Raw genomic sequence first — 17,641 nt, forward strand, 5'->3', positions numbered from 1 at the left:
GGGACTCACAATAAAATCATGACATTGTTTATAATCTGAACATGACTATTTATATCCCTTCTAAAACTCTTGGACTCCTCTGAATTTGATCTGTTGTATCTGTGGATGGCCCTGGGCTCCTAATTGTCACTGGATCTGGTGTTTGTGTGCATGGCCCTGCATTTTGTTCAGACTCTGATTGGACTCATAGAAATTGGGAAGGAAAATCCTTTTAGGACAAAATTCTACAGAGTTCTCTGTGATTGGATGAAAACAAGCAAACAAACACTGTGAATGATTATTTAATTAGTTTTTTTATATAATTCAAGATTTTTCCTGTTATTAATATTTTCATTATGTTTATTGTACCCTTATTTCTCTCAAATTCCTCAATTTCTTTTTTATTTTGATTAAGTTCCCCAGACTGGGTAAATTCTTTCTTTCTTTCTTTCTTTCTTTCTTTCTTGAGTTGGCTCATCAGGTTGATTTTACCAGCTTTAATTAAAATGTAAAAGAATGGGAAGCAAAAACCCTGTGTATTTTATTTTATTTTATTTGTTAATTAGCATAGTGTTAGGAAAATTTCTCTCATTTTATTAAGAAATACTTGAAAGCTCAAGGAAATTATTTTGCAGACATTGACTAAAGCATTGCATCATAAGAATTAAATTCATTTCAAGTACAGTAAATTGGAAAATTTTGCACACATTTTCCAAGATCTAAGCATAAACACGTAGCTTTTATTTAGTTATAGGGAATGGTCTTGTTTAATTTAGGAGCTGGGAGTATAGTGCAGTGGTTACAAGAATAACAGAAGCCAGTAGCTCATATTCAAAAGGAGAAAAAGGAACATGAATTTCATGGGCTGAAAAGACACATTCTGAACTCAGAAACCTTAACTATTCATTGTCTTCTGTCTTTCTGGATGCTATTAATGAGATATTAATTGTTACATAGAAATATAGGCCAAAGTTTTAAAGGTGTTTTAACCCAGCAACTAATTTTGCATCTGCCATTTGCTTCTGCATTCACTTGTAGCCATAATTAAAGTAGTTTATTGGGTAATTTTGCTTTTAGGGGATGGCAATGAAAAACTAACTTTTAACAGTCTAATTTACAGCTGCTTTATCTCTAAATCTTCATTATATAAAGTAAGGATAAAGGCTTCAACTCATGAAAACCCTAAGCATGTGATTAAGACCCATTGTAGTCATAGAACTCTAAGTATATGCTTACAGTTAATCATATCTTTACATGATTTCATTAGTCTGGACTAAAATAAGTGTATAGTTGCCTTAATATCAACACTGCTGTAGGCAAATTCCACACCAGTTATACAATTGACATACTAACATCAAAGTCCCCCAAACATATTCCCTGATGGTCGCCATGGTTTTTACTTATGACAGAAGAAATGCCCTAAGAGAAATCTTGAACACAAATGGTGTATGATATTGGCAGATACAGACAGGCTAGAGTATAAGGCTTACAATCCCAGACTGTGAGGGAATTCTGAGGTTTGTCTACCACTTACACTCATGTAGATCAGTCTAAAACCCGAAGAAAAAAACCCAGGGAAAGATTTTGAATAAATCTGTAGGTATATATTTGCATATGCATGTAAACATGACAACTTTTCATGCTTCTGACTGGATCATAGTGCAGAAATCATGGGTTAGTATGTTCAAGGAGCTGGATGAGCAATATCTGCATGCATCAACCATGGATTTTTCACATGCACATCCAGCAGTGTCATGGATTTGCACGCATATAAATGTGTGCCTACATACAGAATGACAATGAGGCCTGTGATATACATTTGCTGTATAGTATATTCCAGGGCTGTCTGAAACTGATGAAGGTGAGAACATATAGCCTATCTAAAACTGAAACATCTTTTGAAATCCTTTCCTTATTACCCTTTGTGCCCTGTGCTATTCAAGTTGTGCAGCTACTGATGGCCTTTATTCTGATTATGTCTCAGCATTCCAGATAATAGGTTACAAGAAGTACTATTAAAACTTCATAAAGTTAGGTGCTAAGCTTGTAATACTTCTCTCTTTAAAGTAATTTTAATTTTTTGAAGTAGTAAAGAATGATTTTTTCAGCCACAGTTATTGAATTTGAAATGTTCTGAATGAAAGTTAACAAGTTCATCTTAGTGGTATGTTCATGAACTAAAAAGAAAATGGAGGGCAAGAGACTTCTATGTTCTTGGGGCTATCTAGAAATTGTACCATATTTACCCAGATTAAAAACTGTTAAAAGTGTCTCATAAGATAGTAAATGAACTTTATAAATTCATTAAGGATTTGCTTTAGCATTATTTACCTCCTTGGCATGACTACGCACATTTTAGTAGAGCTGATCAGTAAACAAGAATTCCGTTTAATGAACAAATTCAAGGTTTTGAAATTTGTTTTCATTTGGCATCCGATCAAAACAGTTTTCTCATTTTTTTCTCAAATTGAGAGACACCCTCCACACCCAAGAATAGTCTACTGGTTGAAGCAGTCACCTGGAATGTGGGAGTCTCAGACTTGGAGCAGGAACTTTAACGTGGGCCTACTACATCCCAGGTGAGTGCCTTAATCATCAGCCTGGACTCATTCTCTTTCTGGCCCGGTGAACATTCAATTCTTTTTACAAAGTGGAACAGGTCTAACTAAAGAGCCTGAGTCTCACTCTGTAGCTCAGTGTTTAGGACAGTAAATCAGAGACTTGAACAGAGTTCTCCCACATCCAAAGTAAGCGCTCTAGCTACTGAGCTAATGGCTATTCTAGGGTGCCATGGAAGATCTCTTTCTCTAGATTTGACCAGAAGTTTTGTCCTAGACCTGAGAAACCTTCCTGGTGAAAGCTTTGTTGAAACCAGTATATTTTCACAATGTTTGATTTCAATGCATCAGCATTTTCTAATTAATAAAAGTGTTTTGGCAAAATTCCTGACCAGCTGTATATTTCTAGTAGACATGATCCCTTTATTATTTTTTTTGAGGTGGAGTTATACTGGAACAGTTACTTAGGTTTAATAGTAAGAAACCACATACAAACAGACAAGTACCTATTGGGTTCCGGGCAAACAGACAAGTAATAACTGTTTTTTGTCTGCCTGTGATTTCTAGGATGAAATTTTATATGAGTGAACGAGACATTAATATTCTCAACACGTTCATTTTGACTTACTGTAAAGAAGATAGCCTCTTAATCACAATTTAAAAGTACTGAATGTACCATAAATTAGTGTGCTGTATTTAACAAACAATATTAAAACTAATCAAGAAAGGGCTTTGATGCTGGAAAAATATCTAGATTATTATTTTTTAAATCCTTTGAAAATAGCAAGTGGTAACAAGTCCATTATGAATGAAACCTTCATCAACTGCAGTTATAACAGAAAGTCACTGGCTGTTCCTAGGACACACAAATCAATTTATGAATTTTTTTAAAAATAGAACTGTGTGTGTTTTTTCAAGTTTTTGTTGATCTTCATGAAAGAGAGAAGGACCGGGATATCATACAGGAAGATCTGGAAGACCTTGTAAACTGGAGTAATAGTAATAGGATGATAGGTTTCAGAGTAGCAGCCGTGTTAGTCTGTATCCGCAAAAAGAACAGGAGTACTTGTGGCACCTTAAAGACTAACAAATTTATCTGAGCATAAGCTTTTGTGGGCTACAGCTTTAATAATGAAAAATGCAAGGTCATGCATTTAGGGATAATAACAAGAATTTTAGTTATAAATTGGGGACACATCAGTTGGAAGTAACAGAGGAGGAGAAGGACCTTGCAATACTGGTTGATCACAGGATGACTATGAGCTGCCAATGAGATATGGCTGTTAAAAAAGCTAATGTGGTTTTAGGATGCATTAGGTGAGGTATTTCCAGTAAAGATAAGGAGACGTTAGTACTGTTATACAAGGCACTAGTGAGACCTCATCTGGAATACTCTGTTCTGTACTGGTCTCACATGTTTAAGAAGGATGAATTCAAACTGGAACAGGTACAGAGAAGGGCTACTAGAATGATCTGAGGAATGGAAAACCTGTCTCATGAAAGGAGACTCAAAGAGCTTGGCTTGTTGAGCCTAACCAAAAGAAGGCTGAGGGGAGATATGATTGCTCTTTATAAATATATCAGAGGGATAAATGTCAGGGAGGGAGAGGAACTATTTAAGCTTAGTAATGTGGACACAAGAACAAATGGGTATAAACTGGACACTAGGAAGTTTAGACTTGAAATTAGACGAAGGTTTCTCACCATTAGAGGAGTGAAGTTCTGGAACAGCCTTCCAAGGAGAGTAGTGGGGGCAAAAGACATATCTGGCTTCAAGACTAAGCTTGATGAGTTTACTGAGGGGATGGTATGATGGGATAGCCTAATTTTGGCAATTAATTGATCCTTGATTATTAGCAAGTAAATAGGCCCAGCAGTTTGTTATGGGATGTTAGATGGGGTGGCATCTGAGTTGCTACAGAGAATTCTTTCCTGGGTACTGGATGGTGAGTCTTGCTCACATGCTCAGGGTTTATCTGATCGCCATATTTGGGGCTGGGAAGGAATTTTTCTCCAGGGAAGACTGGCAGAGGCCCTGGAGGTTTTTCACCTTCCTCTGCAGCATAGGGGACGGGTCACTTGCTAAAGGATTCTCTGCACCTTGAGGTCTTTAAACCACAATTTAATTTAAGGACTTGAATAATTCAGACATAGGTTAGGGGGTTTGTTCCAGGAGGGGTGGGTGAGATTCTGTGGCCTGCATTGTGCAGAAGATCAGACTAGATGACCATAATGGTCCCTTCTAACCTTAAGTCTATGAATCTATGAAAGGTATTTCTATATATAGGACCTCTATGGAACAAGCATGTATTTTGCAAACATTTAAATTTCAGGAGAAATGTTAAATATAGTGGGCCAGAACTGGCATCATGTCTTTCCTTCTTTATGGAGCAGAGTGGTGGAAATTTAGAAGAATATTTGATCAATTCATTCCAAAGTAAATTCCTGCAGAAGATCATCAGATTTTATAGGAAAGAATTTCTTGTAACATCAGAAATTCTAAGTAGAGCAAACGAATGTAAAGCATCAGATATGCTCAGAAGACAATGACGAACAGATTTAGAATACATTTTAATAATGCCACCAACATTACTTTCACTGCAAGTGACAATATAGTCACCACCTGGAAAGACGAAAAGATAGCAATCTAAATCCAGGACATTAGAGAAAGAAGCCAAATCCGTCAACACAACTCTCAGACCAGCACAAGACCAAAATAAATGATGGAAATTGGTGGACATCCTTTGCATTTGAGGGTGCGGGAGGATAAAGACATAGGTATAGACATATGAAACATGACTTGAAATATTTTTTAAAATACGGGGTTTTCCACTTACATTTGACATGTACTGCCAATATAATAGTGTATTTTCTATATGCTCTAAAATATATTGAGAAATTTTTTATTTTAAAATGTCAAATGATGAACTAATGATGTTTTTGCTAAAACCTTTAAAATGTTGTTTAAATGTAACATATGCTCAAAGCAGAATTCTATCAGTCCGAAATCTTTTTTGTCTCATTAATTGTCACTAAAGTCTGATCCTGTAAGGTATTGAGTGCCTCCTGTGGGATGCTAAGTTCCAACACTTTTTATGTTTGGGTCCGAAAGACCAATGTTGATTCACACAAAAATTCAGGGATATCATAATTCTGTGTTTCTTGTCAGATATGAACCGGCAAGTTTTTGTAACTGATAACCCCTGTTCATTGACCTGAGAATATAGTATCAGACTGCCCATCATGAGGGCACATTCTTTCAATGTCCAAAACGTAATGCATCTGTCCCTCTAGCGCACTGTAGCTTTCCAGAGGATAAGGATGGATATTGGAGGCAACAAATACTAAATAATGAAACTCTTCAACCTTTAAAATATCTAAGTCAAGATAAATTTTAATTTTTGAAAGAGTATTTTCTATTTGTTTCTTTTTTAGGTATGACATACAATTTGTCATGAATTATTACGGATTATTTGGTGAATCGCCTTCACTGATGTTCTCAATAAAAGCTGAACAATCTTCATTGGAGCTGAGGATCTGACTGTGGGTGGGTACCGCACTTTCTTATATGTAGAATATATTAATTTCTATAATGGGAAATTGATTCAATAGATGCATAGGAAATGTATGGCCGATGGATCAGCTCTCAGCTTACTCATAGCTTTGCTGCAAGCCGATCTATGGAACAGCATTTCCTGGCAATACCCTAGCAGCAGACTGAGAAGAAGATAATGACTCAATGATATTCTCCCTCCTGTTTTTCCCCTCGCTTTGGAAGAGGGAATGGAGAACTTCATCAGCAGTATATCTTGTGCACTATATGTTCCAGTGTACTCAGTGATGAGCTGGAGCCGGTTCCCACAGGTTCCCGAGAACCAGTTGCTAAAATTAGACCTCTGTGAAGAATTGGTTGTTAAAGGGCCGGGGGGTGGGCAAAGAACTCCGGTCCATGGGCTGGACTATCCTGTTGCTCCCAGGATTCCCAGCTGGGAAGGCTGAGGCTCCCCGGGCCCCTTCCCTGCTTCCCCCCAGCTGCAGCGTGGCCAGCCGCTGGCACCAGCTGGGCAGCTCAGCTGAGCTCGGGAGTCATCCTGCTGCTGCTTTTTGAGTGGCCCGGCAAGATGTGGGTGGGGGGCTGCTGCAAGCTCCAGGGCTGGCCAGAGGGGAGGGGACAGGGCACGTGGGGCAATTGGCCCAGGCCCTGCAGAGGCCCCCCACTCTGGCCCCTCCCCCCCTTAAATCAGAACTTTGTATAGGGAACCGGTTTTTAAGATTTTTGGCAGCTCATCACTGAGTGTACTAGCAGAGCTCTGCCAACTGATGTACTAGAGGGACAGATTCAAGGCTCTGTCCATTTCTGCATCTTTTTCTGCTTACTCTCCCCTGCATACATTGGGAGAGGGAACATAGTGGCCCTATGGAGGCTGCCTTCTCCACCCTCAAAGCTACATTTAGCATGGGTAGTCAGCTCAGGAGATCAGTGGGGAGTGACTTACATTGCCTTATGCCTCTGCACAAATAAATAAGAAAGGACAAAAAATCTGTCACTAAATTTCCCCTTGAGAAGGAATTATTTTTAATGGCTGCATTTGTATTTTCAACCATTCTTAGTACAGCCAGTTACAGTTTGAGGACTGTGCAGAAAGCACTGGAGCAGGCAGCCACTGCCACAGAGAAAAGAAGAAAACATTTTCTTTAAAGGAAATGGAAAATTTACATATGCTTTTGCAAAAACATGTTGTGTTTTTAGTGTGCAAAGTCCTTCTCTTTGTAGTCAGGTCTGAGGTCAGCATAACCTTGTAACAAGTTTGTCTCAGGCAATTAAGAGTAATGCTTCTGGTTCAATACTTCACTGTTTGTTAATGCACTTACACCAGCACCTCTAAACCTAATAGTGGCATCCATTTGTTACCTATTTTTCCAGAAAGGGCTTTTTCTATCCCTCTCCTCTCTGCTGATCTATTCTCAGTTGCTATGTACTGAAATGTGGCTGACTACATGATTAGGGTCTAAATGACCCATCCTACTGCTTTTTTAAAAACTAAACTCCACACAAATTAAAAATGGAGTCTGCAGAGGATGATGCCTAAAAGGTGCCTGGAAACAGAGCACTAAGCCTGCCAGGCTTCTTTGGAAAAAAACAAATCTATATTTTCAGTGTAAACCAAATAAAATCACTATATAACTTATTTGTAAGCAGAAAGTAAATGCTCTCAAACAATGAAATGTGGATTGCCAGAAGCAGGCATCAGGATTTTATTGAAAAATTCCCAACAGAATGAAAGTTACATTCTGAGACTTACTCCTAAAGCAGTCTCTGAAATCCCAGCAACAGATCTGCTTGTGGCAAGCTAAAGAATCTGGAACAGTTACTGATGTTTCATTTAAAATGGAAAAAGCACATGAACAAACCCATATAGAATAACAGAAAGGCACTTAGAGAGATTAGATTCAGTAGGGCTGAAAGGCACTTAGAGAGATTATCAAATCCAGTCCCAGTACTGAGGCAGGACCAAGTAAACCTAGACCACCCCTAACCTATGTTTGTTGAACCTGTTCTTTTAAACCTTCATCAACATCCCTTGGATGCCTATTCCATAACATAACAACCATTATAACTAGAGAGGCTTCCCTAATATCTAACCTAAATCTAGGTGATGCTAGGCTGGGAGATGCCTAAGGTAGCCAGTGGGAAATGCTGAGGAACATAGGTGGTGCATGAGTCTTCTGTTTGGGGAGTCTTACACATGAGTGCCAGAAGCTCTCTAGAGATGCAGGGGGGGCAGGAGGGGGCACCAGCGCCCATACCATGGCCCTGTACCCCAGTGCCCCATCTCTACTCTGCCTCTCCCCCAAGGCCCTTCCCTTACTCCACCTCTTCACACTGCCACTCCTATCCCTCCCCCAAGCCCTCCCCACCCTCTTCTCTCCACTTCCTCAGCCAAGCCCGCCCCAAGCCACTCACTCCTCTCTGCCTCTTCCAAGACTCCCACACCCAATGTTTGTTCCTCTCCACCTCCTCTCCCAAGAATTCCCCCCAACAGCCCCACATTCTGCTCTGCTTCTGCCCCCAAGGCCTGCCCACTGCTTGCTCCTCTAGAGGAGTGAGTGGAGGATTGAGGATCTGGGGGAAGAGGCTGAGTGGGGGTGGGAAGAGGCAGAGCAAAGGCGTGGCCTCAGGGGAAGAGGTTGAGTGGGGGCAGGGGCTTGGGAAGCAGCAGGGGCAGGGCTACAGTTTAGGAGCTGTGGCCCCCCGACTTCTAGGCAGTTTCGCTTCTGGCACTCCAAAGGTGGTGTGCCAGCACGCCTCCAAAGGGAGGTGACCTAAGCCACATTCATGGCATTTGTCTTCCTGCCTGGCTAGGCTTTCTGGGGGAGGTTTAGAGTCCTCCAGCCTCTTATATGTGCTGCCCATGTTGAAGAAAGGGGTATGGTTGAAGCCCTGTCATTCAAAGGCAATTATGTGGTTAACTCTGGTCAGAAGAAAGCACCTCTCTCCTGTCAGAGTTCACATCATGAACCCTTGCCAGGAGCTAGTCCTTTTTTCTAGAAAAAAATGAGGAGAAGGACATGGTGTCCCTCCCTTACAGATATAAACCAGCAATTAGAACACTCATGCAGGACATGGGTTCTGATCTCCAGTCTGCTAGTAGAGCAGTGGGAATTAGAATTTGGGTCTCTCTATGTACCAGTTGCATGCCCTAATAAGAGTTAGGGGTTTGTTTTTCTTCAGAGTAAATTAGCAGAAAGATGAATTTTGTGGGGCACCAAAACTATTCATGAATTTGAAGTCAATGAATGGTGAATAGTTTCGTTCTCCCCCCCCCAAAAAATGTAAAAGTCAGAACAATTCTTTTCAACTATTTCAAAGTGAAACCTTTTTTGTTTCAAAATGAAGTTTTGTTTAGAAATTTAACTGGAAACAAAACAAAAAATACTTTATTTTGGGTCATATGAAACATTAGACCCAAAATATATTTATAGTTCAGCAAGAAAAAGTGAAACATGTCAATCTGTGTTAAAACCTAACCTTTTTTGGCAGGAATGGGGGGATTTTTCTGTTCAGATCCTGCACTGAAAAATCAATTGACTGAACTGTAATTCACTAAACTCTAACCCTAACCATTGGGCTATAGAGTCATTCTCATAAGAATGGCCATACTGTGTCAGACCAAAGGTCCATCTAGCCCACTTCTTTCCTCTCTTGTGCTGGTTTAAGCATGCTCTGAGCATGTCTACCACATTGTGCCCCCAGAACAAGATAGGTGGGGAAATACTAAGTTTCTGAGTCCTGAGTTAGGTTATGTGCTACTGGGTGATGTCAGGACTTAGGTAACTGTGCACAGGACCAGATGCTGAAATTTAGGCTTCTTGGCAACTTTATCAAGGAAATTTAGGCACCCAGGGATTTTAAGATCTACATTCACAAAGAAACATAGGCATTGTGACACTAAGGGTCAACACCTAACTTTTAGGTACCTCAAAAATAAATGGGATTCACAAAAGCTGAGTTAGGTGTTCAACTCCCTATACAATAAATGGGGAGAGATAGGTGCCAAAGAATGGGATTCACCAAAGCCAGCATGCTAGTTAGCTCTGCGCCTAAGTTAGCTTATGCAAGATGTCAAGGAAGAGGAGTGTGTCCTAAATCCTGTCCTTTTCACCTAGTTTAGCATCAAAATTTGGGCTGGAGGAAGGCACCTGTTTGATCCTTGGATTCTCAGCTATGTAACCATGCCTGGAGGAATCAACTGCCTAAGACGTTTGGCAGCTGACCTTATCGTATCTTTTTAGCCCAGTGGTTAGGATATTCACCTGGGATGTGGAAGACCTCTAGTTCAAGTCTTCCCTCTGCCTGATGAGGCAAAGGAACTCAAAAAGGGTTTATTACCTTTCAGGAGTGTGCTCTACGTGCTAGGGTTATAGGATATTCTGAAATGGGGCTTTCTCAGTCTCTCCTGTTGAAATTTCTCCACTGTGGGTTAACTGATTAAATTGGGCCAGGAACAGAAAGCATACAAGCCCGAGAATGAGTCTCTAGTCTGGTGGTTAAACTCCTTACCCAACATGTGGGAAACCTACCATCCAGTCCCCCTATATCACCAACATTCCCTTAGACATGTACAGGAGCATTTCTTGAATTAAGATCTGTAAAATGGCATTTGCATAGTTAAAGTACTAATCTGAACAGAAGGCTTTTGGTTTTGAAGTGAGTGGAATCTTTCAGTCTATTTTCAGGCTTACTCATGCAGAAATTCTTAAAAGTACCTTATCAAGAAATTAATAAAAATCTTAAATATAAAATTAATAAGATCTGCTTTTGTAGATTTGCTTTAAAATCCTAAGACTAGCTTTGGAGCTGTGAAATTGGGCAAGCAAGTCATGTGGGAATTTTCTGCTCCATGACTGTACGACATAAGCTTTAGAAATAGGAGTAGTGCCTCAATATCCCTAAACATCCCATCTTTGACTTTCCCAAAGACAGAATCAGATTTTCATTTGCCCCACCATCACCACTCCCCTCCTGGATACCATCACCACCACGCCAGTCCTAGATACTAGTGAAATACAAATAAATAATAATTTTATACCAGTTAATTAAATTATTTTGGTATCTGCAAACAGATATTTGTTATTAAGAAAATGTAATCAAATGAACTCTGGGCTCAGTCAGTTCTCCTTAATGATGTCCCTTATTGCTTTACTCTTTTCATTCTCATCTTAATTAAAAAAAAAATCAAGAAAGTCTTGCTTGACTCCTTGCTTTCTTGAGAAGTACTACATAGCTAATAAGAACAGCCTGTTATCTCACTTGTTTGATGTATCCATGGTAACAGAGACTATCCACAAGTTCACTTAAAAGCAGTTCTGTGATTTTGACCCTAAAAAGGCTCTCCACAGTGTTGGAAGCCTCTCACTGCATACCATATATTTTTTTTTTTTTCAGTTTGTGATTTCAGAGTTAGCTCAAAGGGCAACCTGTTGCTACAGTCTTAACTGGTATAACTGACTGGTGGTGGTGCAGGATTCTCTGTTATTTGAAGCTGAATACTTCAGCTACTGTAATTTAATCTTCCTATGCAATTTTTTTTCTCTCATGAAAATGCTTTAATGGCTTTCTTTTCTTCTGGATTTTCTGCCTCCTGCATATACATAGCACATTCTTTATGTTCTCTCAGGATCAGCTTCCTCTCATATTTCACCCAAAGTGTTTGGCTACACAAATACTCTGTGGTTTGTGTCCAGTCTTTGGAATTCTTTTCTTTTGTTCATGCACCACAGAAGACAAAAAGAACTATAAAGAATCTTTTCTCTCAAGAAATAAGTAGTGTCCAATTGTGTGAATTAGCCAAAAAAGGTATACTTCAAAAGATTAATACTTTTTTTATTCCAACATCTTATATCTAGCATCTCCATTACAATTTCTTTAACTAACGCTGTCCATTCCTACCTTTCTTGACAACTCAGTCACACACCACTTAGTGATCCAGCAAGGGATCACAATGAATTACCGAGAGTAAGGGCTGAGCAAACTTGATGAGTTTTTTACTGTATTTTTAGCAAGTTTGATGTGATTTTTGAATTAATCAAAATGTTGTCTCATGTGAAACTTCAAAGGCTCCAATATTTTACAGCAATCATTTTGTGAAATCTTCAAGCTGTAAATCTCACATTTTCAAAATTTCAGACATTCTAAATGTTGCATGAAATTACTAGGGTAGACATCACTAGCAATTATGTCTTGTAGAGAGACGACAAAGAGGAACAGAGAAATTCATTGTCATTTTCATGCACATTTATAATAGGTTGTAAACACAAACACACATGTAGGCAGCCAGGGGACAGTTGTGATCTTTCCATTCCCAGAAGCAGCACAGGTTGTATACTGGGTCCTGCAACTCCTGTGAAAATTCATACCCTGTGGTCCATCCAGGGCAGAGGATGAAGCTAAGGCACCAAGGCATCAGCATCTACAAAAGGGTCAGAAGCTGAAAGGAGAACAGTTAACTGCTTCCAGGCTGCTTTCATGCACTATACTTGTGAATAGGACAACCCATTGCAAATGGGATCTGAAGGACCATGAGTGGTCATTAGCGATCCAGAATCTTTGGCCTTTCTGTGTCAGACACAGACCCATCTCAGTCCGGTGGAGCCAGAGGTTAATGTCCTACAGTCAGTCTGCCTATGCAGGTAGGTTGGGTGCTCATGGGGGATATTGAAGGCAACCAATTCTAGCTCCTTTTACTGGCCATTGTCGAAGTGCAAAGTAGATAAAAATACTGAGGATGAACATTTTTATGAGAGAACTTGATAACAGCATTCCTCTTTTTTTACTTCTACTTATTGATCTTATAAAATATCTCTTTCTTTGTAGGGATCATAATCTGCCATTTATCTGTGAAGATGTGGGTCAAGTGTCCAAGGTCCAAAATGAAATCTGCTAAAAGGTTTCATGTAGGATTACTGAACGAGTGGCATTTTTCTGGACAACTGTCATCCTGTCATGTCAGATTACTTGTAGCAAGTGGGTAATTTGTCATTACCCGTGGTATGTTACTATTCACATAGTATTAGATTATTCACATAGCTCTAATCAAAATTATCTCTGTCACTTGCTAGGAAATAGTGGGGTTTTTTTTAACCTTTCTATGTAGGAAACACTAGATTTTTACAGTGTCTATTTCTTTTTCTTTCTGGTTTTGATCAGTCATTTAGGAAGACTAAGGATCCAGGTTATAATGCTATCACTATGTTTTCTCTGAAAACCAATTTATCACTTTTTTTTTCTCTATCTGTAATAAATGAATTCTCATAGCAACCTAGTTGGTGGGATTTTCATCTATGTTGGTAGGTGAATTTTCTGTATTTCTGGTTTAGTGACCTGATGACTTATACCTCTCCTGTCCGTTCTTAAAAAACTTAGTTTTTAATTCCTCAGTTAAAAAAAAAAAACCTTCCCTAATGAAGTTCTATTTTGTGATGCATTGTTCAGATTTTTTTTGGGGAAGCAGGAGGGGAAGCCACTTAAGCAAGAAAACAAAATAGTGAAACAGCACAAAGAAAATGCACTGAGACAAGAGGAGAGTATCTATTGAAACATAATCACCCTTCACTTTATAAATGCTCTGCTAGAAAGAAAATTGATCTAGCTAATTGCAAGTTTAGGACACTACTCATTTGAGACACCTAGAGGACTGAGTTCCAGTATTGCCACTGACTTTGCTCTGAAAATTAATGTATTGCTAACATAATTATACCCTTTCAGTGAAAAGGACTTGGACCACCTAACATTTCCTGGTTAGTGGCGAGCTCTAGAATGAAAGTAATGGAAAAATTGTATGGAAAACTATTAAATTATTGATATTCTAGGTCCTGCTTGTCTTGAAATATAATATAGAAGGAGAGAAAGGGAAGGAAACAAAGAAATATACAGAGAAAGTGAAAGATCAGGAAAGGACACCCATAATATAGACATTTGCATCTTATGTGAGCATTTACTGGTCTGGAGGGCTTAAGTAAGATTTGGTGGGGCATAGGCTTTTTACTGGTCCTCTGAGCAGGGGTGAATTTCACCCTCATTCTCAGGTTTGCATGCTCTCTATCTCTGGTCAAATTTATTTTTTCTTCACGGGAAAACAACCAAACCAGATTTATATAAATAATAACTATGGCTAAATATTTATCAAAACATTTGGGATAGATCCACAAAGGGGATTTAGGCTTAGCATTGCAAAACCTAAATTAGGCACCCTGGCTCCCTATACAATGTGGAGAGTTAGGCATCTAAGAGTGGGATTAATGTCATGATGCTGAGCAGGAAGCTGGCTACCCAGTAGGAAATGCTGAGGAGAGCAGCTGAGGACCTAACCCCTGCCCCTCAAAATGACTTATGCTCCTATCTCTGCTAGGGATTCACAGTCATGAACCCTCTCCTGGAGATAGGTGCCTAATCCAAGTCAGTCTTTTCCTGAAGGAAAGAAAATAGGTGATGTGGTAGTGCATACGGCCTCGTTTGTGGCTGAGTCTACACTTGGAGCTGGTGTGCTAAAAACATCAGTGAAGTAATAGGGTAGCACAGGCAGTGGCTCATGCTAGCTTCCTGAGTATGTACCAAGGAAGACTGGGTGGGAATGTATTTAGGCAGCTAGCCTGAGCTGCCACCAGTTCTATCGAGGGTACATTGCTCAAGCTAGTGCAGACACTGTCTATGTGAGCTGGGAATCACATCCCCATCTACAAGTGTAGATGTAGCCTGTGAATCATCCTGGCATTTAGAGACCAGACAAAGCAGCAGCATCAGGCATATTTGCACATGCCCACTGGCAGAAACGTAGGCATCTAGGGGACTTTTCCAGTGGAAATTCAGGCCCTACAAAGTTAATTAGCAGCTGAAAAGGGATTTTGAGGATCTAAACTTTAGATTTAGATGCCTAAATCTCTTGTGGGTCTAATCCTTTGAGATGTTAGCTAAAACATCACTTGAAAGAAATGACTCATTCTACAGTCCATCAGTTAAGAAATAATAAGCTAGCATGAGTATCTATTTTGACAGTAACAATGTCCACCCCTCAACCACAAATGCAATAATCACACATTTCTTAATATTTTCTAAGAATGTTTTTACGTAAGAGTGAATGGAGCTACAATATTAAAAGATTAAATTAACTTGGTCCGCCAACAAATCTGCTTTTATATGCTCTGTTTTTTGGGTTTTTTTAATCTGTTTATTTTTTTAAATAAAATTATTATAGATGAAAAACAAATTATATTATTTTGACTATCACATCATAAACTGATCTATGGACTATATTTTAAAAAAAAAGGCTGCAGGGAAAATAGAAATTCTCTAGTCTCACATTATAAGAAACTCAGCTTGATTTTTATTAGATCCTTTCTCTTGCTATGGAAATTATCAGAAATGAAAGTTCAATTTAATTCATATTACAAATTAAACTTGGGACATTTGTTTGAATCGGTAAATCTATAGCTATCAGATGAAGGAGGTTCTTTCAAAAATGGCAGCTCTCTTCTGTCCACCCACACCCCATCCCATCCAACTCTGCTCAAAATTAATTTCCAAAAAAGAAAATAACCTGAGTTATTTTGATGGACATTAGTGTAGATTTTACCTCATATTTAATCTGTAGAATCATTAGGAGTGCAATGTCTTGCTTATTTACAAGAAACCAAACTTCAAATCATATTTAGAGCCATGACCTTGCAATGCTAGTTCTGTGCAGGTCCTTAACTTTTGATCTTTTTTTTTCCTATGAGAGTTATCTTGTTGTCTTCAATGGCTACACCAGGAATCAGCAACCTCTGGCACGTGGCTTGCCAGCATAAGAACCCTGGCAGGACGGGCCAGTTTGTTTACCTGCCGTGTTGGCAGGTTCAGCCGATCGTGGCTCCCACTGGCTGCAGTTCGCTGTTTCAGGCCAATGGGGGTAGCAGGAAGTCGCAGCCAGCACATCCCTTTCCCGCAATGCTTAGCTCAGACGCCATTAGCCTGGGACAGCGAACCATGGCCAGTGGGAGCCATAATCAGCTGAACATGCGGACACGGTAGGTAAACAAACTGGCCAGACCTGCTAAGGTGCTTACCCTGGCAAGCCACATGCCGGAGGTTGCCGATCCCTGGGATTCACAGTGTATAAAGTTAAGCACATAGGTAAGCCTTTGCAAGATTAGGGCCTTACTTGTTTGAGAAGCCAAATTCTGCTCTGTTACATCTATTATTTCTAGAAGTAGAACATTATTGTAGAACATTAAGGATTGATATCAGATTATGGCAGTCAGTGTGCATATGCACACATTAGTACATCTTTTGACACCAATGGAGCACACAGAAAAACTGGTTGCACTGACTTTGCCAAATCAGGAAACGCATGATATAGGGCATGCTCATAGGGAAAGTAGACATGTTTTGGATGGTGTTTTCCCTAATGGAAAGGGCACTGAACTGAGAGAGAGAAGTTCTAGGTCTGTTCCTTGCTGTGTCACTGACTAGATGTGAGACTTCAAGCGATTTATTTGTCTTCACTCTCTGCTTACATTATAAGCTCTTTCGGACAGAGACCATCTCCTATTGTATGTTGCAATATAGGATCCTGATCTCAGCTGGAGCCTTTAGATGCTACTGGAATATAAATAACTCTGTGCAGCAGCCCTAACAGAGCAATGACTGCTACTTGCATCTCTTTGAGCAAACTATACCTAATGCAATACATTTCTCTTACAAGCTTAGGAGTGAGGAAATGCTGTGGAAGTACTTTTGCAGTATATATAGAAGCAGAATAAAAAGTATGTGAAGTGGCTACACCACTTTCCCTGCATTATACATATTTTGGTACATAAAATCACACATTGACTCTTGCAGTACTTATCGACATAAAAGAAGACAGTAATGTTTAAGGCCACAATCCAGCAAAGCACGTAAGCTTTTGCCTAACTCCAATCACATGAGTACTCTTCTTGACTTCCATGGGATTACTCAAATCTAGGCACACATTAAAGTGCTTTGTTGGATCAGCGCCTAAAGGAGCACTGTCAAGTAGTTTTTAGGCACTTATTTTAAAATGATTACGCTAGAAAAAGATCTTATCCAGAATCCCTTTTTATTTATGTAAAAGTCATTCTTTATATTACATTTTTTTCTTTTAAAAAGGCCATTGTTTTGTGGAGGCCCTACTCCACACAAGAGTAATTATTTGTTTATATGCATTCCTTGTTTTGGCTCCACATCAATAGAAAGTTAATATAATGAATGGCTAAGAATTAAATAAATTAACATTGCATTCCCACCGATATTGCTGATGATACTGGTTGACCACCAGTGAAAGACTAGTTTGAGTGAAATTCAATATTACCATATTACACCTTAATATATGTGAGTCTATGGAGCTGTGTTGGCTGTAGGTGTTTAGAGGATGAGGGTACGTCTACACTGCACGATTATTTCGAAGTAGTTTAAACCGATGTTACAAAACCGATGTTATAAAATCGGTTTTGCGCGTCCACAGTGCGATCAAAAAATCGATTGCTTATGTCCATGGTCCAAGGCTACCATCGATTTCAGGAGCGGTGCACTGTGGGTAGCTGTTCCT

General features: G+C 39.4%; 1 long non-coding RNA gene across 3 annotated transcripts in view; it reads left to right on the forward strand.

Moving 5' to 3' along the window:
* The first annotated feature begins 2,449 nt into the window (after positions 1-2,449).
* LOC116815133 (uncharacterized) overlaps positions 2,450-17,641 on the forward strand; it is a 61,172-nt gene continuing 45,980 nt past the window's right edge. For 2 of the 3 annotated variants that reach the window (XR_012655250.1, XR_004371411.1), the window contains exons 1-2: positions 2,450-2,558; positions 16,783-16,838. This is a non-coding gene — a long non-coding RNA (uncharacterized LOC116815133). The remainder of the gene's footprint in view (positions 2,559-16,782; positions 16,839-17,641) is intronic. The other variant, XR_004371412.1, reaches the window with a different exon arrangement.

The sequence above is a fragment of the Chelonoidis abingdonii genome, chromosome 1, assembly GCF_003597395.2.
Source record: "Chelonoidis abingdonii isolate Lonesome George chromosome 1, CheloAbing_2.0, whole genome shotgun sequence".
Taxonomy (NCBI): Eukaryota; Metazoa; Chordata; order Testudines; family Testudinidae; genus Chelonoidis; species Chelonoidis abingdonii.